The sequence below is a fragment of the Trematomus bernacchii genome, unplaced genomic scaffold, assembly GCF_902827165.1.
Source record: "Trematomus bernacchii unplaced genomic scaffold, fTreBer1.1, whole genome shotgun sequence".
Classification (NCBI taxonomy): domain Eukaryota; kingdom Metazoa; phylum Chordata; class Actinopteri; order Perciformes; family Nototheniidae; genus Trematomus; species Trematomus bernacchii.
In genome coordinates this window covers 1,402,137-1,430,052 of record NW_022988159.1, presented here as the reverse complement: position 1 = coordinate 1,430,052, position 27,916 = coordinate 1,402,137, and the positions used below count along the sequence as shown (strand labels likewise).

At 40.7% G+C, this 27,916-nt stretch overlaps 3 long non-coding RNA genes across 3 annotated transcripts; 1 reads left to right on the top strand and 2 right to left on the bottom strand.

The window, feature by feature from the left end:
- The first annotated feature begins 18,116 nt into the window (after positions 1-18,116).
- LOC117475914 lies at positions 18,117-18,886 on the top strand. Its single transcript, XR_004555218.1, has 2 exons — positions 18,117-18,189; positions 18,790-18,886. It is a non-coding gene; the product is annotated as an uncharacterized LOC117475914 (long non-coding RNA).
- A 2,458-nt stretch (positions 18,887-21,344) lies between these two features.
- LOC117475915 lies at positions 21,345-22,234 on the bottom strand. Its single transcript, XR_004555219.1, has 2 exons — positions 22,042-22,234; positions 21,345-21,441 (listed from the first exon to the last, which is right to left on the bottom strand). It is a non-coding gene; the product is annotated as an uncharacterized LOC117475915 (long non-coding RNA).
- Positions 22,235-22,803: 569 nt separating this feature from the next.
- Positions 22,804-26,826, bottom strand: LOC117475913. The gene is made up of 5 exons (XR_004555217.1): positions 26,410-26,826; positions 23,953-24,022; positions 23,747-23,855; positions 23,471-23,559; positions 22,804-23,035 (listed from the first exon to the last, which is right to left on the bottom strand). It is a non-coding gene; the product is annotated as an uncharacterized LOC117475913 (long non-coding RNA).
- Positions 26,827-27,916: the final 1,090 nt, after the last annotated feature.

The window sequence follows — 27,916 nt, the reverse complement described above, 5'->3', positions numbered from 1 at the left end:
GCAGCTGTGGAAAGAGAGAGTGTGTGTGTGTGTGTGTGTGTGTGTGAGTGTGTGAGTGTGTGTGTGTGTGTGTGTGTGTGTGTGTGTGTGTGTGATATCTTATCATAAAGGGACTGTATCTGACAGATAATGCATCGGGGACTTGTTATGCAAGACTGATAAACCAGTAACAACACACACACACACACACACACACACACACACACACACACACACACACACACACACACACACACACACACACACACACACACACACACACACACACACACACACACACACACATCTTTAACCATGTTTTCTTATGATTTATCTTCCAGATGTTCTCCGTTTCTGACAGTGAGGATGTCACAGATCACATGACGTGTTTCCCTTCTCTTTCAGCAGGTACCGTGAGTCACTCAGTTCATTAATGTAATAAGAAAGGCCATGATGACGGACTGTGGTCATTGATTATAAACAGCATTAATCACTCTTAATGGAAGCAGGAAGAGACACTAAGAACAACACACAAACACACACGTCATAAGGCCCCTACACACCAAGCTGACACCAAAGAAAGGACTGTTGTGTCGCCTCACGTCTCCTGCGTCTTGGCCATGTGTCGCACTGGAACACACCGCAAAGACTTCAGCCGACGGCCAAGTTGCACGTACGAACTGCGCATGCGTGAGTGGCAATAACTCTGCTTACCAGCAGGCGGCGGTAGTGTGTATTCGTCATTCAAAAGAGGCAACAACCGGAAGACAGACTGCGTAATATATACAAACAACAAATAGCCTGTGCGTTCCATTTTCACTCTCGTCCATCGAAAACATGTGTAGTGCGGTACTGGTGGTATCAGCCGTCGGACTGTTGCTTGTGGAAGCAAATAAATAAAAATGAAAAATAATAGCCGTCTGTGTGTGCCTTCTTAATCGTTTGTTTGCGTACCTCGCTTCTCATGCACTGATTCGCTAAGCTGAACAGCCAATCAGAGTGATTTCTTTGGCCGGCAGCTCCCCAATTCGACATGTTGACTCGGGGAGCGGAAGGTGTCGGCACGGCCGAAAAGACACAACGGTGTGGGACACACCAATCTGAATAGGGCGACAGGACGCTCATCGACGGCCAGACATCTATCGACGGCCGAAATCGGCTTGGTGTGTCCGGGCCTTTAAACCCCTTTAAACCAAATACCTTATTAACACTAATACACCAATGTATATATATATATAGTACGTTTATTATTAACTAGTTCATATACATATTTTGACTGTACTTATTTTTATTTTAGATTGGATATTTTTCTTCTTAAAATGTTATTTTTTTATATTTTACCTAAAATTAACTTCTTATGTTTAAATAAATATTTTTTAATATTCATCTTTTATTTTATATCATTTTAGATCTATAATTTAACTATCTCAAACCACAGTTTACCCTGGGATAAATCAACATTATCACAGTCATAAGACTAAGGAGGGTCTTCCTGGTTATATTATATCTGAATAGCCCACAATACAGAATATATTATAATATTTGTCATTATTATTATTATATGGATTATATGGTTGTCATGGCCTGGCTCTTGGCCATAACAAAAGCGTGGAAAGGACAAGATATAAGAAAATATATGTATTACAATAACCCAACGTTAACACAAAAGCTACCCCAATGTGATGTGTTAATGAGTAAGATCAGTAGTGTAGCAGTGGGTGTGTGAACATGGTGTGGTGCGAGGTGTTTGAATGCCAAAACTAATATAAAAGTAAGACAAAAGCATAAACGAAGTAGCTGCTCTCCCAAAACAGATCCTCAGCGGAGAGAGCCATCGAGACTCTGGCTCAGGCCTTTCACTCCTCCGGTACCGGTGTTGTGTCAAATGATGCACTCCCGTCGTGAAATGCACCCCCTGGCCTGCCGTAAAAAGCACCCCCCCCCCCCCCCCAAAAAAAAGATGCTTCTATTAATCCCACCCTCAAGCACTTTGGAGGGTATAGTTGTAGGACTAGTACCAATAAATGGAGCACGTTTCATGTATGTGACACGTTTATTGTCAGAGATAGCAAGGGGTGCATATCGTGGCAACCAGGATGTTCATAAAAAGCACCCCCCAAAATAAAAATGTTTATATTAATCCCACCCTCAAGTACTAAACAATACATTGTAAAGCACAAGTACAAGCACAAGTATACAGACAGGACGTCTCAATTAAATAAAAACATGATAATTTGACACAACACCGGCAGCCAGGTGTCCTCAATCAAGACTGATAGGGAGGAAGGGAGACCGTTAAAGGGCCATGCACACACAACAGGAGAGAATGAGGCAGGGGTCGTCACGTGGTGTTAAGAGACTAGATATCTCCTTCGATTTCTGATATTGTAAAAGTATATATTTGTCTGGTTTCAGTGGCTGCATTAAAGGGATATTATCAGACTGTTCATGCTTATTTGCGTAGCTATTATCTCCGTAGTACTAAAGATAATAACCTAGAGTATCGCTGCAATATCAATATTAATTATGCATGAGGAGAATTCTCACTTTTGTCGGCCTGCTGATTTGAAATTTGGGATTTTTTCACTTGTCAGGACTCAGGAGGCACACTTCTTCAAAATGACTGATATGCTGTCAACGATGCAGGTGAAGAGACCACACACACACACACACACACACACACACACACACACACACACACACACACACACACACACACACACACACACACACACACACACACACACACACACACACACACACACACACACACACACACACACACACAGGCTGCCATCTGCTGTAGAGTTATGATTCATGATGGTGTGATGTAAGCTCAGTACTTCACTGTACATGGTGTTGTGTGTGTGTGTGTGTGTGTGTGTGTGTGTGTCCTACATTTCCATAGTACAAAATGTTCACAGGTATTTGTAAGTGCTTAAAACTGATAAATAATATATAGTGTTTGGAAATAACTCAGTACACTTACTTAAGGATTATTTTTAAATACATTTTCATCAAACACTGGCTTTTTTCAAATATGAAATGCTAAAAATTACTATTACCTGTAGTTACTATACTTTCAGAAGATATGCAGAATCTGCACAGTATGTAGAAACTAGAAAATGCATTTCCTGCAGAAAATGCGTGCGAATGCTGTAAACTGTGAACATTTGTGGCTGAATTTAGTTGAAAATGCAGAAAAAGCTGAATGTTATTAGCTGAATGGTAGCTGCTTTTAGCTACAAAATGGAGAAAAAGCTTAATATTTAAAAGAAAAGGTTTAAACAAACATGTATAGCCTTGATGTCCTGAAATAGCTGAATAATGTAATAGTTGAATGGTTTCTGCAGCTGAAAATAGGCTGAAGGAGTTAAATATCAGATGTAAGTAGTAGTGAATGAATTTGTATTAAGATGAGAAAAGAAAGTAAAAAGGCTTGGGAAAGCAGCAGAATATTTGAACTACAAACTTTTGAACTAACTTGATGGTGAATTATCTGTCGCCATGGCAACGGCATTTGATGACACCCCATAATACGCTTAGATGTGTTGATGGCTGCATCGTTACCAAACCTGTGAAGTTTTGGGCCATTTCGAGCATTTTCACTGAAGTTATGAGAAAACCGTGTTTCATGGTGAGCATTGTGTTGCCATGGCAACGGCATTTGAAGAAATCTCAAAACTGTCCCGTAGATGTCTTCACGGCTGGACTGTTAGCACACATGTGAAGTTTGAGCACTTTTTGAACATTTTCATAGTAGTTATACATTACATTAGGAGGTTACATTACTCTCTCTCTTCTCTTGATCGCCCTCTCTCTTCTCTTGATCACCCTCTCAATCTTCTATCGCCCTCTCTCTCTTCTCTTGATCGCCCTCTCTCTCTTCTCTTGATCGCCCTCTCTCTCTTCTCTTGCTCGCCCTCTCTCTTGCTCGCCCTCTCTCTTGCTCACCCTCTCTCTTGATCGCCCTCTCTCTCCTCTTGATCGCTCTCTCTCTCCTCTTGATCGCCCTCTCTCTCTCCTCTTGATCGCCCTCTCTCTCTCCTCTTGATCGCCCACTCTCTCTCCTCTTGATCGCCCACTCTCTCTTCCTCTTGATCGCCCTCTCTCTCTCCTCTTGATCGCCCTCTCTCTCTCCTCTTGATCGCCCTCTCTCTCTCTTCTCTTGATCGCCCTCTCTCTCTTCTCTTGATCGCCCTCTCTCTTCTCTTGATCGCCCTCTCTCTCTCCTCTTGATCGCCCTCTCTCTCTTCTCTTGATCGCCCTCCTCTTTTCTCTTGATCGCCCTCTCTCTCTCCTCTTGATTGCCCTCTCTCTCTCCTCTTTATCGCCCTCTTCTCTCTCTCTCTCCTCTTGATCGCCCTCTCTCTCTTCTCTTGATCTCTCTCTTCTCTTGATCGCCCTCTCTCTCCTCTTGATCGCCCTCTCTCTCTCCTCTTGATCGCCCTCTCTCTCTCCTCTTGATCGCCCTCTCTCTGTCCTCTTGATCACCCTATCACTCTTCTATCACCCTCTCTCACTTCTCTTGATCGCCCTCTCTCTTCTCTTGATGTGTCTGTGAGAGAGAGAGAGAGAGTCTGTGTCTGAGAGAGAGTCTGTGTCTGAGAGAGAGAGAGAGAGAGAGAGAGAGAGAGAGAGAGAGAGAGAGAGAGAGAGAGAGAGAGAGAGAGAGTCTGTGTCTGTGTCTGTGTCTGTGTCTGAGAGAGAGTCTGTGTCTGTGTCTGAGAGAGAGTCTGTGTCTGAGTCTGAGAGAGAGAGAGAGAGAGAGAGTCTGTGTCAGAGAGAGAGAGAGAGTCTGTGTCTGAGTCTGAGAGAGAGTCTGTGTCTGAGAGAGAGAGAGAGAGAGAGAGAGAGAGAGAGTCTGTGTCTGAGTCTGAGAGAGAGTCTGTGTCTGAGAGAGAGAGAGAGAGAGAGAGAGAGAGAGAGAGAGAGAGTCTGTGTCTGAGTCTGAGAGAGAGTCTGTGTCTGAGAGAGAGAGAGAGAGAGAGAGAGAGAGAGAGTCTGTGTCTGAGTCTGAGAGAGAGTCTGTGTCTGAGAGAGAGAGAGAGAGAGAGAGAGAGTCTGTGTCTGAGTCTGAGAGAGAGTCTGTGTCTGAGAGAGAGAGAGAGAGAGAGAGTCTGTGTCTGAGTCTGAGAGAGAGAGAGAGTCTGTGTCTGAGTCTGAGAGAGAGAGAGAAACAAGTTAAACATCTAAAAAGACAGTTTAAAAACCTAGATATTTTTTTCAAGTATAACAACTTTTGAAAAATGTAAAGTTTCCCATCATGTGATGAAAAAGCAGAATATCTTTGATATTTCAATGCACAGCATACAGCATTCGCAGTAAATAGTGAAGAAGCTTAATATTTAAAAGAAAAGGTTTAAAAAGGTGTAAACAACTACATGTATAGCCCCAATGTCCTGAAATAGCTGAATAATGTAATAGTTGAATGGTTTATAGCTGAAAGTAGGCTGAAGGAGTTAGATATTAAATGTAAGTAGTAGTGAATGAATGTTTACAAACACCTGTGTGTGTAAGCCCAGAGATCAAAGGTTACCATGGTGACGACTTATGACGATTTTCCAACTGCAGCACTGAGTCACATTAAGAATGCATTGAGGATTATATCTGACAATTTTGCCACCTGTTAAAAAACTATGGCTCCTATCAAAAAATGACCAGACCGTGAGCATCAGGGAACCCCAATGAACTGATATATGTTGTTTTTTTTGGTTTTGTGTGTAAAATGTGGAGATGGGAGCAGTTTGTCTAAAGTGTACTTCTCTCTGTTCTGAAGAAAGTTCCGGAAAGATTTAACATGGGAATCAATTGGGAGCTAGGTGGACTTTTTGTGTCTTCATGCCCTCAAGAGGCATTTTTGTTTAATATTTTTTCTTAATTCTTTTTTATTTTCCAACCTAGGAGAGGTTTTCCTACGTTTTTCATGAAAAATTATGTCTGAGGAGTGTAGGGTTTGGGAATTATGGCAAGTTTAAAACATTTTTTGAGGAGAATTTGAAGCACCCCTCCACTCTGTTTTGAGATCAAAGCACTCTAGACTTAACGAGCTGCTCCATCCACACTAATGTTAAAATCTGAAGAAAGCCTCTTTACCAAGCTCCAAACAAAGTTAATTATCTCAAAAAGTGTAAAAGATATCAAAAATAAAAGTCAAGTTTGAATAGCTGAAGGTCTTGTGATCATTTGAAAGTTGGAATGAAGTGTCTAGCTGAAAGTATGTGGAAGGAGTAGCATTTGGCGCAAAGTGTAGGAAAAGAGGATTTGAAGGCATCTCCCATTGACTTCCATGTTAAAAAAAGAGTTTAAAAAGCTGAATATTTCAAGAAGTATAAAATATTTTAAAAAATGTGAAGGTTTCCCATCGATTCCTGAACAGGCTGAATAGTTTAATATTTGAATGGTTTCTGTAGCTGAAAATAAGCTGAAGTTATGGAGTGCCAAAGTATTGGCTGAAATAATAAGGGGAAGAATAAAGATTCGAAGAACTATAGTGGAATGCTGTAAACAGCATTCGCACTAATCATAGTGAATGTGGGAAGTACAGTGCAACGGCGCCATCTAGTGTTTGACAGAAGGGAGACAAAGAGATGTGTCTCCCTTTCTATTCTATACTATACTGGACTGTACTTATGTATGTCCTGTACTCGGATGTGGAAGAATTACTTAGATATTTTACTTGAGTATAAAGTAGAAATACTTAAGTGTGAAAGTACTCTGTTACAAGTAAAAGTCCTGCATTGAAAAGCACAAAAGTATTCGCATCAAAAATATAGTTAAAGTACCAAAAGTAAAAGTACTTCTTGTGTGTAATGTCCTATTTCAGAATTTGTATTTACTGGATTATTATTTTGTATTCAATAATGTGTCCGTCACAGCTGATAAAAGTGGAGCTACTTTCAATTGCTTTATACACTGCTGGATGTTTTAACCTATAATTATATATCATAGTTTATTAATTAGTTTGTATTAACTAATTATCTGAATCTGTTAAGTAACTAATAATTAATTTTGTAAAATAAATTTAGTGGAATGAAAATTACATTAGTGTAGTACTTAGATCCTTTACTTCAGTGGAGGCGTGTGGCGCAGTGGGCTGGTGCGTTGGTGTTCGGATCAGGGGGTCACAGGTTCAAACCCCACTGCAGTCAGCATGTCGTTGTGTCCCTGAGACACTTCACCCCAAATTGCTCCTGTGGGGATTGTCCACAGTATTGAGTATGTAAGTCGCTTTGGATTAAAGCGTCTAACAAGTGACATGTCATGTAAATGTAGAAACAGATCTTATAATTATCCATTACAAGTAAAAGTCCTGAATTAAAATGTAACTTAAAGTACACAAGCTAAATCTAATCAAAAGTACTCAATATGCTCAACATAATACACAAGATCATATTTCCTGTGCACCAAAAACCTTTGTTTAATTTAAAGGTTAAAGGTGGGGTAGGTAAGTTTGAGAAACCGGCTCGAGATACACTTTTTGTTATATTCCATGGAATGCTCTTAACATCCCGATAGCAATGAATATCTGAAGTGCTTTGACAAAAAATCCATAAAAAAATATAATCTGTGGAAGCCGTAGTACTGTAAAAAGCACGACCAATCATCTGAGCCGGCTCGGCTAAAATAACTGGATGGCCTACCTGCCTGTCAGCCTTCCATCTGTGCACAAACTTATCTCGTGCCCTCATTGGTCATGTGCACGTTCGTGTGTGTTGGAGGAGGGGCTCTGTAAGGAAGTGGTAGATTCTTTCCGGCTGTGTATTTTCAAATTCTAGCGATCTCGAGCTGGTTTCTCCAAAATTACCTACCCCACCTTTAAATAAGTTAAATCAAAATGAAAAACATCTGAAAGTGTTTTGGATGGCCCGGCCTCAGCTCACACACACGTTGCAATTAGAGATAATATCCTGCAAATGTTTCTTCAACGTTCAACAGCTGTGCACAGAAGGAGCTACTCAGAGCGTTTAAACCCCGTTATCAGCAGATGCAGATACATGCGACTGAGGAAATAAAAACCTTTAGCAGATCCAGCAATATCCACAGAGTCTGAAGTTCATGTCAAACCAAACATGAGAAGCTTCTATTAATACTAACCTTACTGATTCTTTCAATCCAGACAGAAGAAATGTGATTTTGGTCTACAGAGTTTCTAGAGCTTCAGGCGTCCTGCAGGTCCTTCAGGTCAACATATATGTTTAAATGGTCTTTAAAATTGCCCTATTATGATTTGGGGGTTTATTCCCTTTCCTCCAGTGTGTTATAGAGGTTTGTGTGCATGTAAATGGTCTGCAAAGACTACAATTAGCGTTCCAGCTCTTTGTACGTGATAGGCTAAGGGGCGGGACATCTCTTCACGGTTGACCAATCACAACAGAGCCGGCCAGCAAACCAATCAGAGCAGCTCTGGTTTCAGACAGAGGGTGAAAAGAGGCGCTGCAGCACAGGCTGTATGAGAAAAATAAAGAGTTTTTTGAAGAGCAGGGGGGAGATAAGAGAGAGAGCATGGGGGAGAGAAAGAAGGTGTGGAAACAACATATAACAGGATAAGGCCAGATTGAAACAGAGGGGGGTGTAAAACCAGTGGTGGAAAGTAACTAAGTAGATTTACTCAAGTACTGCATTTAAGTACACTTTTCAGTATTCTCAGTTTATGCTACTTTATACTTATTATACTCCACTACAATTTGACAGCAATTATTGCACTTTTTACAGTATAATATTTGTGTGAAACCAACACAGTTACATCTGTTTTCCCTTTTAACTAAACTTCTACAAATGAAAAAGCACATTGTTTCCACACAGCTCTGTGCATCAAGTCAGGAGCAGTTTTAGTATTCATTCCTCAGAACTTCTATACCCACTTAATTTAGTTTTCAAGTGCAGAAATTGCCAAGAGTATTTCGAACAAATGTAGCTTTTGCTAATTTTTGGAAATGCAACAGGTAGCTAAAATGTGGAATTAGCCAATAAGCTAACAGGCTATTTAAAGTGGACCTATCATGCTATTTTTGAATAATATATTGTAGGGCCATACCTATATAAGGTATATTTATAAGTTTTCTTTTTCAAAATACCAAACAGATTATGCATTTTAGCCATGCCTCATTTCGCTCTATTTTGCTCTCCTCCACCCTGTCTTTGCATGCGCTGCAGCTGACCACGCCCCCCTGCAAAGGAGGGGGCCGAGTTACGAGCGTTGTGTTACCATGCTGTTACCATGCCACGGCAACCTCTCATTCCCCTGATAGGTCAGCTCCGCCGTCCTGACATCAGAGGAATGTTCACATCTGGATCAGTCTGTATCAGATCCGTTGCAGCCCCTTTTTTAGAGATTTGGGTATGGAGGAAAATAGAGAGGGTTGTGTTTTCTGACACTTGGTGAGTTCCCTGGAACACCGGGGACACATATTCATGTATACAAGACGTACAAAAGTGCATTTTGCATGATAAATGCCCTTTAAAGGGGACCGACAGTATCATGCATGAATATGTGTCCCCGGTGTGTTAGCAGCAGCAAGTTACACAAGTGTGTGTGTGTGTGTGTGTGTGTGTGTGTGTGTGTGTGTGTGTGTGTGTGTGTGTGTGTGTGTGTGTGTGTGTGTGTGTGTGTGTGTGTGTGTGTGTGTGTGTGTGTGTTATGGCAGAATGTTTAATACAGCGTATTTATGATATTCATTAATAATCACATGGTATTCCATATGATGTGTGTTACTGAGTTGGGTCACACACAGTTAGAGAGACAATGGTCGTTCTGAATTATCAATAGATGTATTCATTTTAAGTGAGCTGACACCGAGGGTATAGGAAGTTCAGAGAAGGCCTCGGGTTATAAAAACAGTTAACCTTTGTTAGTTAACTAATCCTAAAGATGTCATGAGATGATGACGTTTAAACATATACAGGTATAGCTTTCAGAGAGAAAAACATGTGACATTTGTGTGGTTGGCTGCATGATAAAATGTGTGTGCGTTAAACATGTTTGTGGAACATGTTCGTGTGTCATTTAGAAAAGTATATATAGCCCTGTGTTTCTTCTGTTCTGGGGGGCATTTCCACGATTGGCTGCTGTGGCAGCAGGTGATGTACTTCCCATTGTTGTTTGTTTGTTGCAACAACTAAATAATAATTACTTATCAGCTATATCTGTGTTTGTGTTTTATTGATTCCTCTCTGTTTCATTCTTTCCTGTTGTGTTATGCTGGATCTCCACAACATTTGTTTGTGTGTGTGCGTCTCTCACCTTGAATGGTTCACTGACTCCGATGATGCACTGCAGAGCGCCGCTGTAGTAAAACAACACAAAACACACACACACACACACACACACACACACACACACACACACACACCTTTTAGTCATTTATGTGCTTTTCTAGTGTTATCAACGGTAGGTTTTTGTCTAAATTAAATTAAAAAATAGAATAGTTGGTGCTTAGAGATGTCGATTAATGTCCTAAATTTGAATAAAAATATATCGTTGTTGTCAAGTACATTTACACATAGAAGGAATTTACTTAGAAAAACACAGTAAGAGGAAATAATTTGGACAAAATAAACAAATATATAACTTTTTTCTAGAACTATTTAAAAAACTATTATAAAGTAATTTAAAAAATAAATGTTTACAAGATAAAATGAAAACACAAATAAAATACAATGACGTAACTTCAACTAAAAGTTAAAACTTCCACCTTGTTTAGTGAAATAAGGACTTATCATAAAAATAACTCCCTATTTAAGGTGTTTTGAGTCCTTAGAAAAGCACTATATATTAAATGAATATAAATGTATAATTATCTTTATTTCAAATTCACCAATTAGCCGTTCCTTGTCCATCCTCGTGCATCTAGTTTCTCTAACGTCTAAATAAGACGCTGTGTCATGTTGATCACTTGAAACATAGGTATTTTAATAACTCAAACATGTTATTAAAGATGTTGCAGGAGTCTCTACCTGAGTGGCTTCCTCGCTGGAGTTCATCTCGTCGTCTTTGACCCAGGTGTAGGTGATGTAGTCCGTCACGCTGCTGAACCCCACCTGCATTCAAACACACATCAAGATGGTCACAGTGGAAATGTAGAAGCATCAAATTCATATTTCACATGTTTATATATTACATAGGTGCTGAATATCGTTCACATTTATCCCACCATTGCTGTGTTTTCTGTTATAAAGTGTTATTGTATTATTCAGACAGAGGATAGAGCCTAACCCTTAACCTGTGAAATCCTGCAGTGATACTTTATTAATATTAATACACCACTGTATATATTTGAATACACATGTTGCTGACTGTTATACATGGTATATGTACATGTCAGTACAATGTGCCCATTTTTTAAAACTTATTTTGTTTGCATATATTTTATTAAAATGTTCTCTTAATTTATTTTTTTAATGTTTTTACAAATATATTTTTTAAAGTTTTATTTAATATTTTACTTTTAGTTTTTTATGTTTATAAAAATATAATTTTCTATGTTTTATTTAAATTTAATTTTTTTTATGTTTCTATACATATTATTTTTTATGTTTTATCTAATATTGAACTTCAACTTTTCTTATGTAAACATACATATTTTTTATATTTATTTACACATTTTATTGAACATTTTACTTATTCATTTTTTATATAAATATCTTTTGTATTTTATTAAAACAATGTATTGAACGTTTTACCTAATTATTTTCTTTTAGATAAAATATGTACAGTTATAATCAATTTAATTTAAATTTTACTTGAACTTCTTATGTTGAAAAATATATGTTTGTTATATTTGAAGAGAAACGGGGCCAGCACCGTCCAGCTCTGCCACTGAGCACTGTCCCCTGGGGGGCCCCATACTGCTGCTGATGGTGCAGCTTGTCCCCCAGGAGCGGGGGCTGGATGGTGTTGAAGGCACTGGAGAAATCAAAGTACATGATCCTCACAGAGCCCCCAGCCTTCTCCAGGTGGGAGAGGGACCTCTGCAGCAGGTAGATGACGGCGTCATCCACCCCGATGGCAGGCTGGTAGGCGAACTGCAGCGGGTCCATTGATGGTCTCACAAGGGGCCGGAGGTCTCCAAGGACATAAAGTTTACTGGTTTCCCACTCTGAAATTGGAGAAATAAATCCACAAAGATAGATTTGTTTTCCACTCAGTGGGAACTTGAGGGAACCCTCTATACTATAGATGGCAACATCCTGGCAACGTCCTGCTTCTTCTACGTCGTAGAAGAAACAGGACGTTGCCATTTTTATTTGGGGTAAAACCATATTTGCAGCTGACTAGTAGAGGATTCTTAGTGAGACTTTGGGTGTTTCTCAATCGCGAGTAAAGCTGCTGGAGAGCCACTATTTCAAGCATACTACGTCATCGAGTGCCGCCGAAGTACTGTTCCAATCTCCAGCATACTTGGAAATCTACCGAGCCCGGTGTACTCCGTTTGGAGAAATATCGAGGCTGCACATGAGTAGACTCCGCGGTCTTAAAATCCCCACAATGCTTTGCGCACGGACCAATTTCCAAAATCTGTGGCAGAAAATGTAAGGCGGGGCCTCTCATATGACGCACACATGCACACTTGCTAGCCTGTTTCACTCTTTGTTTTCCAAATTTCAGGATGGAAGTATTCTTGACTCGCTTCTGAAGCAAGATGCTCGGCAGACATGTGCTACCAAGCAAGCGTACTCGCGATTGAGAAACACCCTTTGACTGCATACTGCAGGGTTGCCAACTTTGGGTACCTGGCTGGAGTGAGATTTTGATATCATAGGTTTAATTCGGTTTAATTACACATATGCACACGAAATGACTGCTATCGTGTCAGCAGCGGGACCTTAGCATATATATAGGATATATATACAATATATACAAATACACAATAATGGACACAGACTATAAAGGGCACTAATGAAAGTCAAACATGTTTGTTTCCACTGTTTTATTGTGTGCCTGTCGCGATAAGCAATTCATTGACTTATCGTACTATAAATAAAAATGAACTCGATAACTTTTCTGACCTCGATAAATTGCCATTTACACGAGGATGTGACTAGCAGTTTGAAAGGATGTACTTGAATTATTATTATATATTATCATTATGTCAGTGGTCTAAAATGGTCATACAACGGTGCCGACAATATTATCGTTTATCGCAATAATTTCCGGGAAAATGTATCCAACAAAATTAATTATCGTGAGAGGCCTATACATGAAACACACACACAAACAAATCTACAGACTTACTCCAAACTGCCAAATATATTAATTAACACACTCTCACTCTCATATACTCTTTGACTCTATTTTGGCCTAGTAGAACAATAAGCAGCAGACTTTTACTTTTTTATCATTTCTACTGGATTTTAGATCTGCGCATGCGCAATACGGGTCGGCAGTTGCGGCTCCAGAGTATTTTTGTTGCGTAATCTATGGTAGGGCTAACCCATACAGTGGTGGGGCTCAAATCAGTATTTGCAATGTAATTACATACACGCTCCCCCCGACAGTGAAACGCCACGCGTGAGGTTTAGATGATTTCCCTGTCTCAATCCCAGTGGCGAGCCGTCAGGGCCCTCTAGGCCCTCTGTGAGGGCCTAAGATATTCCCAAAAATAATATTTAAAAACATTAAAAAAAAATTTTTTTTTAAATATATATTTTTTTAATATTATTTTTGTTATATTTTTCATTAGTTTTACCGAAAAAAAACTTGATTTAATAAAATAACATTTCCAAATAAATAAATCCTTCGAATCTGCCTGTTCAGTCTCTGTTTGAATGTGGGTTACATGAAAGAAGCTCGTCTGGCCCTCTCTGCGATTCACAGAGGGCCCGCTATAGTAACTGAACGAGAGAGTAATGTCAAATGACAGTACAATTGACCAATCATATCTTCCCTCTAAATGGGTGGGTTTTATTATCGCGGACTAGATGACAAGTTCCGCCCGCTGTGAAACTTTTCTTGTTTCCATAGCAACAACAACTTCCTGTCAACAGCGTGAACTCGCCTTCAAAATAAAAGCATGCCAAATTACACTTAAGACATACAACTGCAACGAAAGTAACAAACACAATGCAATATCATTTTCAATGTCAAAGAACACAAATTGGGTTCACAGGTGTTGTTTTGTGTGGTAGAGGGTCGCTGTCATTGATGCGTTTTGCACCCTGGGCCGTTGTTTTGATATTCCGCTGAAGTATACGCTGTGACGTAATAACTCTTTTTTTTTTTCTTTTTTTCGAGGGAAGGGGTGGGGGTCAGAGGGCCTAGGTATAAAGCTCACGGCTCGCCACTGCTCAATCCAAATTGAACTGTATGTAATAAAAAGGCACATTTGTCTTGTAGTAAATAAAAAGGGCGACCTGGAGCCAATCCTGCAATTTCCCCACAGGTGAAAGAGTTGACATGCTGAAAACCCAACCCCTGGGGTCTGGGGAGATTCTCCCACAGGAGATTTTTTTAAATACTAACATAAAATACACATTCTGGTACTCTCTTGAGAAGAAAAATAAATAAATCTATTACTACACGACATATTTAAAAAAATGAATGTCATTTTAGTTTTTTGTTACTTTGTTCTGAAAGCTGAACCTGCTGCTCCTCACAGAGAGAAGAGGGAAGAGGCTGTGTGAATTACTTTACATTGTGGATAAGGGTGGATAGCCCCCATTGTTCTGTGTGTCAAAATGAAAGACAGCCCACACACCTATCAATCATCAAACCGTGGGGTCTTATTTCATTACGTGTTGATTTCTATCAACACGTAATGTTGTATCGATGTATAGAGATGTACTACAGCAAAAGTATTCTCCGTCGGGACTTCCTGCAACAACACCACGCCGTTATCGTGATTCTGATTGGCCAGAAGACATTATCAAAGATGGTCTATTGAGAAGACGATCACTACGTGACAAAAGTTTTCAAAACCATTTCTACCCTGCTGAAAAAACCAGCATAGACCAGCTTAAGATGGTTGCTGGTTTTAGCTGGTTTTAGCTGGTGTTAGGCTGGTGTTAGGCTGGTTTAGTTGGTTTACCAGGCTGGACAAGCTGGCCAGGCTGTTCTTGCTGGTTCAAGACCAGCCTGGTCAGCTAAACCAGCATAGCCCAGCATGGATGTCATGCTGGTCTATGCTGGTTTTAGCTGGTCTATGCTGGTGAAGCTGGTGAAGCTGGTCTATCAGCAGTCTTGCTAGCGAAACTGAAATAGACACAGACAGACAGAGAGGGCGGGACACGGGGGAACGGCGACACGGCAGTGGTTGAAACAAAGCGGTATGTTTTGACTGGCACTAACGGTCGAGGAGTGAAGATCAGTTGAACGTTTCTGTGACTCCGCCCAGCGGCTGCTCTTCTGAGAGGCACCGCTCTGACAGCTCTGTCTACTGGGAAACGCGCTAAAAGTCCTTCTGGAGGTAAGCAACACTACACAATTTCACCAAGTCTGAGAGTAAAAGCTTTCTCGAAGGTTCGTTTTGCTTTCTTACAACGTTACGTTAATGTTAACTTAACCTTACGTTTGCTAGGAGGCTAGCTGTCTTAGCTAACAATAGTTAGCAGCTAACGTTTTCTGCAGTTTGTGTTTCCCCTGAAAAACGTGATGCAGCTATAAGTTGTAAGTTAACTTAACGTTATCTTACAAGTTGAGAGGGTTACGTTTTGTTTAAAATCGTCAATGTAATGCCATGAGAGGTGTTGTGTTGAACATGAAGTTAGCTAACTGTAGCTCTCCACCAAAGGTTAGCATGTTAAGCTGTACTTTCTGTGGCAGCTAGCTTAATACAAAGAGGGTTTTTGTGCTTCATTGTAAACTTTTCTTACAAATGTGTGTTAATCTACCTGAAATTGTGGGGACAGTTTTTTTCTACTCAATGATACAGACCATTGTTGAGGAGATGCAAAACATACATATACTTTGAGTAATGTTACTTTGCTGCTAAAAGATGAAACATTATCAGATAAGGACATCACCAAAGTGTGTGAGTCTGTGTGAGTCTGTCTGTTCTTTGCATGTCGTACACACTGCTCTGGTATGAATTAAAAATATAATTGTAAAATGTAAATCTCGCTCTTGTCATCATTCAGGCTTTGCATTTGAACCCCTATGACTGGTTGCGGACTTGAAGGGAACGCCTTCCTGACATCCAGGAAAAAGGTGAGATTCTAATCTAATCTAATCTAATCTATTTCAATGCCAAAAGCAAGTTATTGTTTTTAACTTTTTTTTAATATGATTTTTTGGGGAATTTCAGTTTTATTGGATAGGAGAGATCTACTGGAAACAGTGGAGAGGGAGGAGATGATATGCAGCAAAAGGCCGAGCCGGATGGTTGCTGCTCCGTGTGGAACGTGTTCTATCAGGTAAAGCACTTTGGTACCCAGTTATTTATGGTATTGAGTTTGAATGTAGCCTTTGGAAGGTATTTTCCAACAGTGCATTGTAAAGACTGAAAAAACAGGCTCAGGTTAAAGCTTGACTTGATTTGGTCTTTTACTTAAGAGGATGTTTGTCCTCCTGTCTTCTCTTATTTCCTTATCTTTCTTTCAGGTGTAACATCTACCAATGGTTGTACATGACACCACCTCTTTGCTGTCCTACTAGTCAACCCTCCTGATCAGAGCCTTTCCTAAATAGTGGTAAGTTGTTTAACAGTTCAGTGTACGTTAATTTAGCAACTTAATGCTTTACTGCTGTTGAATAAACCCTATATATATACATCCATCAGCAATCAATAAAACAAATCATCCAACACAAAATAGAAGAAATCTGGACCTATTTCTTTTTATACCACAGCATCTATTGGGACTGCTCATTGATGTCATCAAGAGCCATTGAGTCTACCTTTTGCAGTCGGCCTCTCAGAATGTTTATCATTTCTTTGTCTCTTAACATTCCTATAATCATTTGTTTTTTTATTGTTGATATTGTTTTGTTCTTTATTTTTGTTGTGAGAATCACTTTGCAATTGTGTAAGTGCTATATAAATAGTTATACTAATATAATTGTTGTTACCATTATTACTATTATTAAAAATGTCTTCTTTGTTTTCTTTATTCATCGCTGCAGAAAGGTTCAAAAAGTTCCCTGTACATGGAACCATGCCTGTCCTCTGTTCCACATGTCTTCAGTCAGTTCTGGACCCTATGACTCTGTTCCACATGTCTTCAGTCAGTTCTGGACCCCATGACTCTGTTCCACATCTCTTCAGTCCGTTCTGGACCCTATGACTCTGTTCCACATGTCTTCAGTCAGTTCTGGACCCCATGACTCTGTTCCACATGTCTTCAGTCAGTTCTGGACCCCATGACTCTGTTCCACATCTCTTCAGTCAGTTCTGGACCCCATGACTCTGTTCCACATGTCTTCAGTCAGTTCTGGACCCTATGACTCTGTTCCACATGTCTTCAGTCAGTTCTGGACCCCATGACTCTGTTCCACATGTCTTCAGTCCGTTCTGGACCCCATGACTCTGTTCCACATGTCTTCAGTCAGTTCTGGACCCCATGACTCTGTTCCACATGTCTTCAGTCAGTTCTGGACCCCATGACTCTGTTCCACATGTCTTCAGTCAGTTCTGGACCCCATGACTCTGTTCCACATCTCTTCAGTCAGTTCTGGACCCTATGACTCTGTTCCACATGTCTTCAGTCAGTTCTGGACCCTATGACTCTGTTCCACATCTCTTCAGTCCGTTCTGGACCCTATGACTCTGTTCCACATGTCTTCAGTCAGTTCTGGACCCCATGACTCTGTTCCACATCTCTTCAGTCCGTTCTGGACCCTATGACTCTGTTCCACATGTCTTCAGTCAGTTCTGGACCCCATGACTCTGTTCCACATGTCTTCAGTCAGTTCTGGACCCCATGACTCTGTTCCACATGTCTTCAGTCAGTTCTGGACCCCATGACTCTGTTCCACATGTCTTCAGTCAGTTCTGGACCCCATGACTCTGTTCCACATGTCTTCAGTCCGTTCTGGACCCTATGACTCTGTTCCACATGTCTTCAGTCCGTTCTGGACCCTATGACTCTGTTCCACATGTCTTCAGTCAGTTCTGGACCCCATGACTCTGTTCCACATGTCTTCAGTCCGTTCTGGACCCTATGACTCTGTTCCACATGTCTTCAGTCAGTTCTGGACCCCATGACTCTGTTCCACATGTCTTCAGTCAGTTCTGGACCCCATGACTCGGACACTAGTTCTACCAAGGCTCATTAGAGGTAAGCAGTGGTAGGAGAGTGGAGTTATCTTTGTATTTAGGCTGCAAGTCGACAAGAATAGATTACAAATCGCTTAAAAAATTGTTCAGACAAGAGGCACCATGTGTTACGCAGGTGCACATCCACTGGAGGAAGATTCTGAAAGTAAAATATACACTTCTCACTAGAAATGTAATCATAAAGCATTATTACGGCCAAAGTATCCTACAATTCAGGATTTTCCACTGAAAAAAGTGTTGGATTCAAGATTCAAAGGTTTTATTCTCATATGCTCAGCAGCTACAGTGTAGAAATGTCAATGCAATTCTTCTGACCTGAGCTCCTCCAACAATGCAACATATACAATAAAATACAAAAATACAAAATAAAAAGTAGTGCAAAAAGTTTATATACATGTAATATAATAGAATATGATATTTACAAGAACAGAATATTAAATAAAAAATTAAATACGGTGTATTGCGTGGACAATAGACCCAATCACAGTGAATGTTCAAAACTAAACTTGATAAATTTTTCTTTTTCATCTCACAGTGCACATATTTAAGTAATCATAACACAAAGCTAAAATGTAATCTGTTTTTCCTTTCTCTTTTCAAGAGTGCTTCAGAGGATGGCTGAATTCACAAAACGTGGAGAAGACCGAGAAGGAGAAGTTGGCCGGTTACTACATTTCACAAAAAATACAGGACCTTGTGAAAAACGGAAAGAAACAGTTGAAGGAAATTGCTTAAAAATATGAAGTAATGGGTGTTTTGAAAATGTTTTCAAATGTGTGTTAATGTTCATTGTGTGTTATAAATTATTTTCCTGCTTCTAATCATTTGATGTATGAATATTTATTTACAGACATTCTATACATTCTGGTACCTTTCTGGTAAGGTAGGTGCTCTGATCTGAAATGATAGATGTTCATTGAGCTACTGCAATTGGGTGAGAGTGTTTCATCATCATATATGACCAGCTTAACCATCAAGTAATCCCAGTTAAAGTTCTACTCAAGATCATACCAGTCGGACCAGCTAATGGTGACCAGCTAGACCACTGTGACCACCAGCTTTTACCAGCTATCCTGACCAGCTAATGGTGACCAGCTAGACCACTGTGACCACCAGCTTTTACCAGCTAGACCAGCTATCCTGACCAGCTAAAGTGTCCAAAACCCCTCTCAACCAGCAAACTAATCCAGCCTAATATTGACTGGCTGGTCAGGCTGGTTTACCAGCCTGACCAGCCAGACCAGCCTTGTTGGTCTAAGCTGGTTTTTTCAGCAGGGATGTCCTTAAAATGAAGTCCGAGTTTGAAATATATCTCAAATAATGTATGCACCACCATTTCCCCACATAAACATAACAGTCTGCAATCAAACGGTTGTCTCCTGTGCGCTCCTCTTCCTACTTGGCGCACCGGTAACATGCTCGTGCGCACAAGAGGCAGACCTTAGGCTGAGCCGCCGAATCCCTCGGAACATCATAAAAGCAATTTTCAACGGTTTTCTGGTGAAAGATTAACTAGCTACTGGATGAAATAATATGACTGGTGGCATAGGTGCGAAAATGAAATACTTTTTGAAAAAAAGATTATGATAAAATATTTTTATATATTTATAATTCTGCAAATATTACGATAAACTCACAGCTATTTCGCGGCCCGGCAGTAACACCTCCGCGGCCCGGTACCGGTCCGCGGACCGGGGGTTGGGAACCCCTGCTCTAGAGCATACATGTGTTGAACACACCTCTTTTTATTGTATTTTAATACTTTAAATATGGTTTATTAGTATTATTTATGGAAATATTAGCATATTGCTTCAATAACTTCCAGGTCATGTGACCTAATAACTCAAAATCAGTGCTGGATCAAATAACTACACTGGCTGCATTAGACACACCTCTTGTTGTTGCATTTTCATACTCTAAATATTTTTATATTAATATTTTGATGGGGAAATGAGCATATTGCTTCAATAATTTCCAGGTCATGTGACCTATTCACTCAAAATCAGTGCTGGGTCAAATAACTACACTGGCTGCATAGGACACAACAAGGAGCTGGTGGTGGATTTCAGACGGTGCCAACACTCCCCCCCGACACCAGTGAACACCGAGGGAGCGGTGTGTGTGTGTGTGTGTGTGTGTGTGTGTGGATTGGAAAGGGTGTGTGTGGATTGGAAAGGGGGTGTGTGTGTGTGTTTAAGACTCAATCAGCAGGTTCTGATCAGTGATTGGTTCTCAGTTTGCCAGGGTTGCCAACTCTCACGCATCTGGCGTGTGACACACGCTTTCACTCTCAATCTCACGCTCTCACGCTGCCCAAACTATTCTCACGCCAAAAACAAGAATACCGAAGACTACCCTGCTGAAAAAACCAGCTTAGACCAACAAGGCTGGTCTGGCTGGTCAGGCTGGTAAACCAGCCTGACCAGCCAGTCAATATTAGGCTGGATTAGTTTACTGGTTGAGAGGGGTTTTGGACACTTTAGCTGGTCAGGATAGCTGGTTTGGTCACAGTGGTCTAGCTGGTCACCATTAGCTGGTCGGGATAGCTGGTTTAGCTGGTAAAAGCTGGTGGTCACAGTGGTCTAGCTGGTCAGGATAGCTGGTTTGGTCACAGTGGTCTAGCTGGTCACCATTAGCTGGTCGGGATAGCTGGTCTAGCTGGTAAAAGCTGGTGGTCACAGTGGTCTAGTAGCTGGTCACCATTAGCTGGTCGGGATAGCTGGTTTAGCTGGTAAAAGCTGGTGGTCACAGTGGTCTAGCTGGTCACCATTAGCTGGTCAGGATAGCTGGTAAAAGCTGGTGGTCACAGTGGTCTAGCTGGTCACCATTAGCTGGTCCGACTGGTATGATCTTGAGTAGAACTTTAACTGGGATTACTTGATGGTTAAGCTGGTCATATATGATGATGAAACACTCTCACCCAATTGCAGTAGCTCAATGAACATCTATCATTTCAGATCAGAGCACCTACCTTACCAGAAAGGTACCAGAATGTATAGAATGTCTGTAAATAAATATTCATACATCAAATGATTAGAAGCAGGAAAATAATTTATAACACACAATGAACATTAACACACATTTGAAAACATTTTCAAAACACCCATTACTTCATATTTTTAAGCAATTTCCTTCAACTGTTTCTTTCCGTTTTTCACAAGGTCCTGTATTTTTTGTGAAATGTAGTAACCGGCCAACTTCTCCTTCTCGGTCTTCTCCACGTTTTGTGAATTCAGCCATCCTCTGAAGCACTCTTGAAAAGAGAAAGGAAAAACAGATTACATTTTAGCTTTGTGTTATGATTACTTAAATATGTGCACTGTGAGATGAAAAAGAAAAATGTATCAAGTTTAGTTTTGAACATTCACTGTGATTGGGTCTATTGTCCACGCAATACACCGTATTTAATTTTTTATTTAATATTCTGTTCTTGTAAATATCATATTCTATTATATTACATGTATATAAACTTTTTGCACTACTTTTTATTTTGTATTTTTGTATTTTATTGTATATGTTGCATTGTTGGAGGAGCTCAGGTCAGAAGAATTGCATTGACATTTCTACACTGTAGCTGCTGAGCATATGAGAATAAAACCTTTGAATCTTGAATCCAACACTTTTTTCAGTGGAAAATCCTGAATTGTAGGATACTTTGGCCGTAATAATGCTTTATGATTACATTTCTAGTGAGAAGTGTATATTTTACTTTCAGAATCTTCCTCCAGTGGATGTGCACCTGCGTAACACATGGTGCCTCTTGTCTGAACAATTTTTTAAGCGATTTGTAATCTATTCTTGTCGACTTGCAGCCTAAATACAAAGATAACTCCACTCTCCTACCACTGCTTACTTCTAATAAGCCTTGGTAGAACTAGTGTCCGAGTCATGGGGTCCAGAACTGACTGAAGACATGTGGAACAGAGTCATGGGGTCCAGAACTGACTGAAGACATGTGGAACAGAGTCATAGGGTCCAGAACGGACTGAAGACATGTGGAACAGAGTCATGGGGTCCAGAACTGACTGAAGACATGTGGAACAGAGTCATAGGGTCCAGAACTGACTGAAGACATGTGGAACAGAGTCATAGGGTCCAGAACGGACTGAAGACATGTGGAACAGAGTCATGGGGTCCAGAACTGACTGAAGACATGTGGAACAGAGTCATAGGGTCCAGAACGGACTGAAGACATGTGGAACAGAGTCATGGGGTCCAGAACTGACTGAAGACATGTGGAACAGAGTCATAGGGTCCAGAACGGACTGAAGACATGTGGAACAGAGTCATGGGGTCCAGAACTGACTGAAGACATGTGGAACAGAGTCATGGGGTCCAGAACTGACTGAAGACATGTGGAACAGAGTCATGGGGTCCAGAACTGACTGAAGACATGTGGAACAGAGTCATGGGGTCCAGAACTGACTGAAGACATGTGGAACAGAGTCATAGGGTCCAGAACGGACTGAAGAGATGTGGAACAGAGTCATGGGGTCCAGAACTGACTGAAGACATGTGGAACAGAGTCATAGGGTCCAGAACGGACTGAAGACATGTGGAACAGAGTCATAGGGTCCAGAACGGACTGAAGACATGTGGAACAGAGTCATAGGGTCCAGAACGGACTGAAGACATGTGGAACAGAGTCATAGGGTCCAGAACTGACTGAAGACATGTGGAACAGAGTCATAGGGTCCAGAACTGACTGAAGACATGTGGAACAGAGTCATAGGGTCCAGAACTGACTGAAGACATGTGGAACAGAGTCATAGGGTCCAGAACTGACTGAAGAGATGTGGAACAGAGGACAGGCATGGTTCCATGTACAGGGAACTTTTTTAACCTTTCTGCAGCGATGAATAAAGAAAACAAAGAAGACATTTTTAATAATAGTAATGATGGTAACAACAATTATATTAGTATAACTATTTATATAGCACTTACACAATTGCAAAGTGATTCTCACAACAAAAATAAAGAACAAAACAATATCAACAATAAAATAACAAATGATTATAGGAATGTTAAGAGACAAAGAAATGATAAACATTCTGATAGGCCGACTGCAAAAGGTAGACTCAATGGCTCTTGATGACATCAATGAGCAGTCCCAATAGATGCTGTGGTATAAAAAGAAATAGAATAGGTCCAGATTTCTTCTATTTTGTGTTGGATGATTTGTTTTATTGATTGCTGATGGATGTATATATATAGGGTTTATTCAACAGCAGTAAAGCATTAAGTTGCTAAATTAACGTACACTGAACTGTTAAACAACTTACCACTATTTAGGAAAGGCTCTGATCAGGAGGGTTGACTAGTAGGACAGCAAAGAGGTGGTGTCATGTACAACCATTGGTAGATGTTACACCTGAAAGAAAGATAAGGAAATAAAAGAAGACAGGAGGACAAACATCCTCTTAAGTAAAAGACCAAATCAAGTCAAGCTTTAACCTGAGCCTGTTTTTTCAGTCTTTACAATGCACTGTTGGGAAATACCTTCCAAAGGCTACATTCAAACTCAATACCATAAATAACTGGGTACCAAAGTGCTTTACCTGATAGAACACGTTCCACACGGAGCAGCAACCATCCGGCTCGGCCTTTTGCTGCATATCATCTCCTCCCTCTCCACTGTTTCCAGTAGATCTCTACTATCCAATAAAACTGAAATTCCCCAAAAAATCATATTAAAAAAAAGTTAAAAACAATAACTTGCTTTTGGCATTGAAATAGATTAGATTAGATTAGATTAGAATCTCACCTTTTTCCTGGATGTCAGGAAGGCGTTCCCTTCAAGTCCGCAACCAGTCATAGGGGTTCAAATGCAAAGCCTGAATGATGACAAGAGCGAGATTTACATTTTACAATTATATTTTTAATTCATACCAGAGCAGTGTGTACGACATGCAAAGAACAGACAGACTCACACAGACTCACACACTTTGGTGATGTCCTTATCTGATAATGTTTCATCTTTTAGCAGCAAAGTAACATTACTCAAAGTATATGTATGTTTTGCATCTCCTCAACAATGGTCTGTATCATTGAGTAGAAAAAAACTGTCCCCACAATTTCAGGTAGATTAACACACATTTGTAAGAAAAGTTTACAATGAAGCACAAAAACCCTCTTTGTATTAAGCTAGCTGCCACAGAAAGTACAGCTTAACATGCTAACCTTTGGTGGAGAGCTACAGTTAGCTAACTTCATGTTCAACACAACACCTCTATAGGGATGCCAGAAACTGACCATGACCAAAATCGAAGATCGGACAGCCCTGGCGAATATTAATCGATTAATCGCCACCCCCCCTCCCCCTCCCCCCTCCCGGGAGGAGGAAAAAAAAAAACACTGACAAATGGTATTCCGTTGTTTTCTTTTACTGGAACGTGTACATGGTACAAAAGGGCTCTTCAGGTAGAACAGTATTAATAATAGCATCATTGAAATAAATTAAATAAATAGCCTACTTTATGTGTATGTATGTATGGGTGTAGGCGAGAGCGCAGCCGGTTAAGGATTAGTCCTGCCGCCGAAAAAACCCTTTCCGAGGGCACAGAGCACTGCGGAGCCCCTCAGCTAAATTAACCGCACTCTTCATCTCCCATTCACTATCGATATAATGGCAGGTTATGGTAAAATAGGATTTAGTTGTAAGTGCCGTCCACCCGTCGGTGGTTATCGACACCTTTGAGACAGTTGATAAGAGTACGGCCCGGGACCCTGTAATCTGGTTCCACGCTTGCCATAAACTCAAGGAAACCGCCTCCTTCCACGACGGAGGGGGCGGGGCGGGGTCGGTGTGTACCAGGCTGCAGCAGCAGTCTGCACTCTGCGCTGCTGGCTTCCTCCAAGTTTACAGTAAAACAAACTGGTGGTGTGATCAATGGTCATTTACAATTATTAATACTATTACTATTATTAGCATTAGTCTATATTTTGGTTGAAACCAAACCAGGAAAAAAAAGAAAAACATAAATATTAATAAAAAAATATATTAATAAAATCGATTTTTAAAAATAATATTCGATTATGGAGACTGTAACGAATAATCGAATAATCGAATAATCGCTGGCATCCCTACATAGGGATGCCAGAAACTGACCATGACCAAAATCGAAGATCGGACAGCCCTGGCGAATATTAATCGATTAATCGCCACCCCCCCTCCCCCTCCCCCCTCCCGGGAGGAGGAAAAAAAAAACACTGACAAATGGTATTCCGTTGTTTTCTTTTACTGGAACGTGTACATGGTACAAAAGGGCTCTTCAGGTAGAACAGTATTAATAATAGCATCATTGAAATAAATTAAATAAATAGCCTACTTTATGTGTATGTATGTATGGGTGTAGGCGAGAGCGCAGCCGGTTAAGGATTAGTCCTGCCGCCGAAAAAACCCTTTCCGAGGGCACAGAGCACTGCGGAGCCCCTCAGCTAAATTAACCGCACTCTTCATCTCCCATTCACTATCGATATAATGGCAGGTTATGGTAAAATAGGATTTAGTTGTAAGTGCCGTCCACCCGTCGGTGGTTATCGACACCTTTGAGACAGTTGATAAGAGTACGGCCCGGGACCCTGTAATCTGGTTCCACGCTTGCCATAAACTCAAGGAAACCGCCTCCTTCCACGACGGAGGGGGCGGGGCGGGGTCGGTGTGTACCAGGCTGCAGCAGCAGTCTGCACTCTGCGCTGCTGGCTTCCTCCAAGTTTACAGTAAAACAAACTGGTGGTGTGATCAATGGTCATTTACAATTATTAATACTATTACTATTATTAGCATTAGTCTATATTTTGGTTGAAACCAAACCAGGAAAAAAAAGAAAAACATAAATATTAATAAAAAAATATATTAATAAAATCGATTTTTAAAAATAATATTCGATTATGGAGACTGTAACGAATAATCGAATAATCGAATAATCGCTGGCATCCCTACACCTCTAATGGCATTACATTGACGATTTTAAACAAAACGTAACCCTCTCAACTTGTAAGATAACGTTAAGTTAACTTACAACTTATAGCTGCATCACGTTTTTCAGGGGAAACACAAACTGCAGAAAACGTTAGCTGCTAACTATTGTTAGCTAAGACAGCTAGCCTCCTAGCAAACGTAAGGTTAAGTTAACATTAACGTAACGTTGTAAGAAAGCAAAACGAACCTTCGAGAAAGCTTTTACTCTCAGACTTGGTGAAATTGTGTAGTGTTGCTTACCTCCAGAAGGACTTTTAGCGCGTTTCCCAGTAGACAGAGCTGTCAGAGCGGTGCCTCTCAGAAGAGCAGCCGCTGGGCGGAGTCACAGAAACGTTCAACTGATCTTCACTCCTCGACCGTTAGTGCCAGTCAAAACATACCGCTTTGTTTCAACCACTGCCGTGTCGCCGTTCCCCCGTGTCCCGCCCTCTCTGTCTGTCTGTGTCTATTTCAGTTTCGCTAGCAAGACTGCTGATAGACCAGCTTCACCAGCTTCACCAGCATAGACCAGCTAAAACCAGCTAAAACCAGCATAGACCAGCATGACATCCATGCTGGGCTATGCTGGTTTAGCTGACCAGGCTGGTCTTGAACCAGCAAGAACAGCCTGGCCAGCTTGTCCAGCCTGGTAAACCAACTAAACCAGCCTAACACCAGCCTAACACCAGCTAACACCAGCTAAAACCAGCAACCATCTTAAACTGGTCTATGCTGGTTTTTTCAGCAGGGATGTCGGCCAGGGGTGTAGAGCTATTTGTTTAAGCACCGGATTGGCAAAACAGGAGAGTAAACCAGTCTGCCTTGATCTATGAATTAATGTCCGGGACTCTCACGGTATCTGCTGCCCGCAGCTGTTTTATAGAAGGAAACCCTCCTTCATGAAATGGAGGCAGCGGGACGTATACTCGGTAAAGAGCTGTGCCTTTTTACGCACCGCCTTCGCTGTGTTTAACTTAATCAGAACAGTTTAAGAGTGACTGCAGGCTGCTCCGTGTTAACCACACACACATCTACACACATCGAACTGCCCGATTACTCCCCCTTTTATTAGTTTTATGAAGGAGATGTCCAGTCAGTCACCAAGGCGCATGATGTGTGTGTGTATGTGCTCTGCTCAGCTCAGCTCTGTGTGTTCAGTGTGTTTGTGTCTGTCCGACACCGGCATATATGCGGCTGTTCCCAAAATAAATTAGTTTAATCTTAATCTCGATGTAGTGCTAAATGCTGTCGGAAGTGCACCGGAACGAACGACATTTTCCCAGGATTCACTGGATTATCCGTAAATCACACAAACAAAACCAAAACGTTGATTTATCTGTTTTCCCGTTTTGGTTTAAAAACTGAATAACGTCGGTTTTTTGGTTTTCCGAAAAACCAAAAAACAACACCGGTTATTTTTTAAACGTTGTTAATATGTTTTGGATGCATATTGTTCTAGTATTTGTTCAGGCTGTTACATACAATTAGCCTCTGTTGCTACCTGCTGGTGGTGAGTAAATATTAAAATCAGTTAAAATTGACAACCGGTCCGCGATTTTTTTTTAATGTATCTACCGGTCCTTGGCACAATAAAGGTTGGGAACCCCTGCTCTAGAGTGGATTTGTTTCACATTCACACGATCGGGAAGCTGTCGATGTATTAAAAAGAACATTGTTCTTGTGTAATTGAAAAGTCATTTGTTGATGGTCCCTAAGTGAAAGTCTCGTTTCGCGGAGGGGATCTCGCCGTTGTAATACAGACAACAGC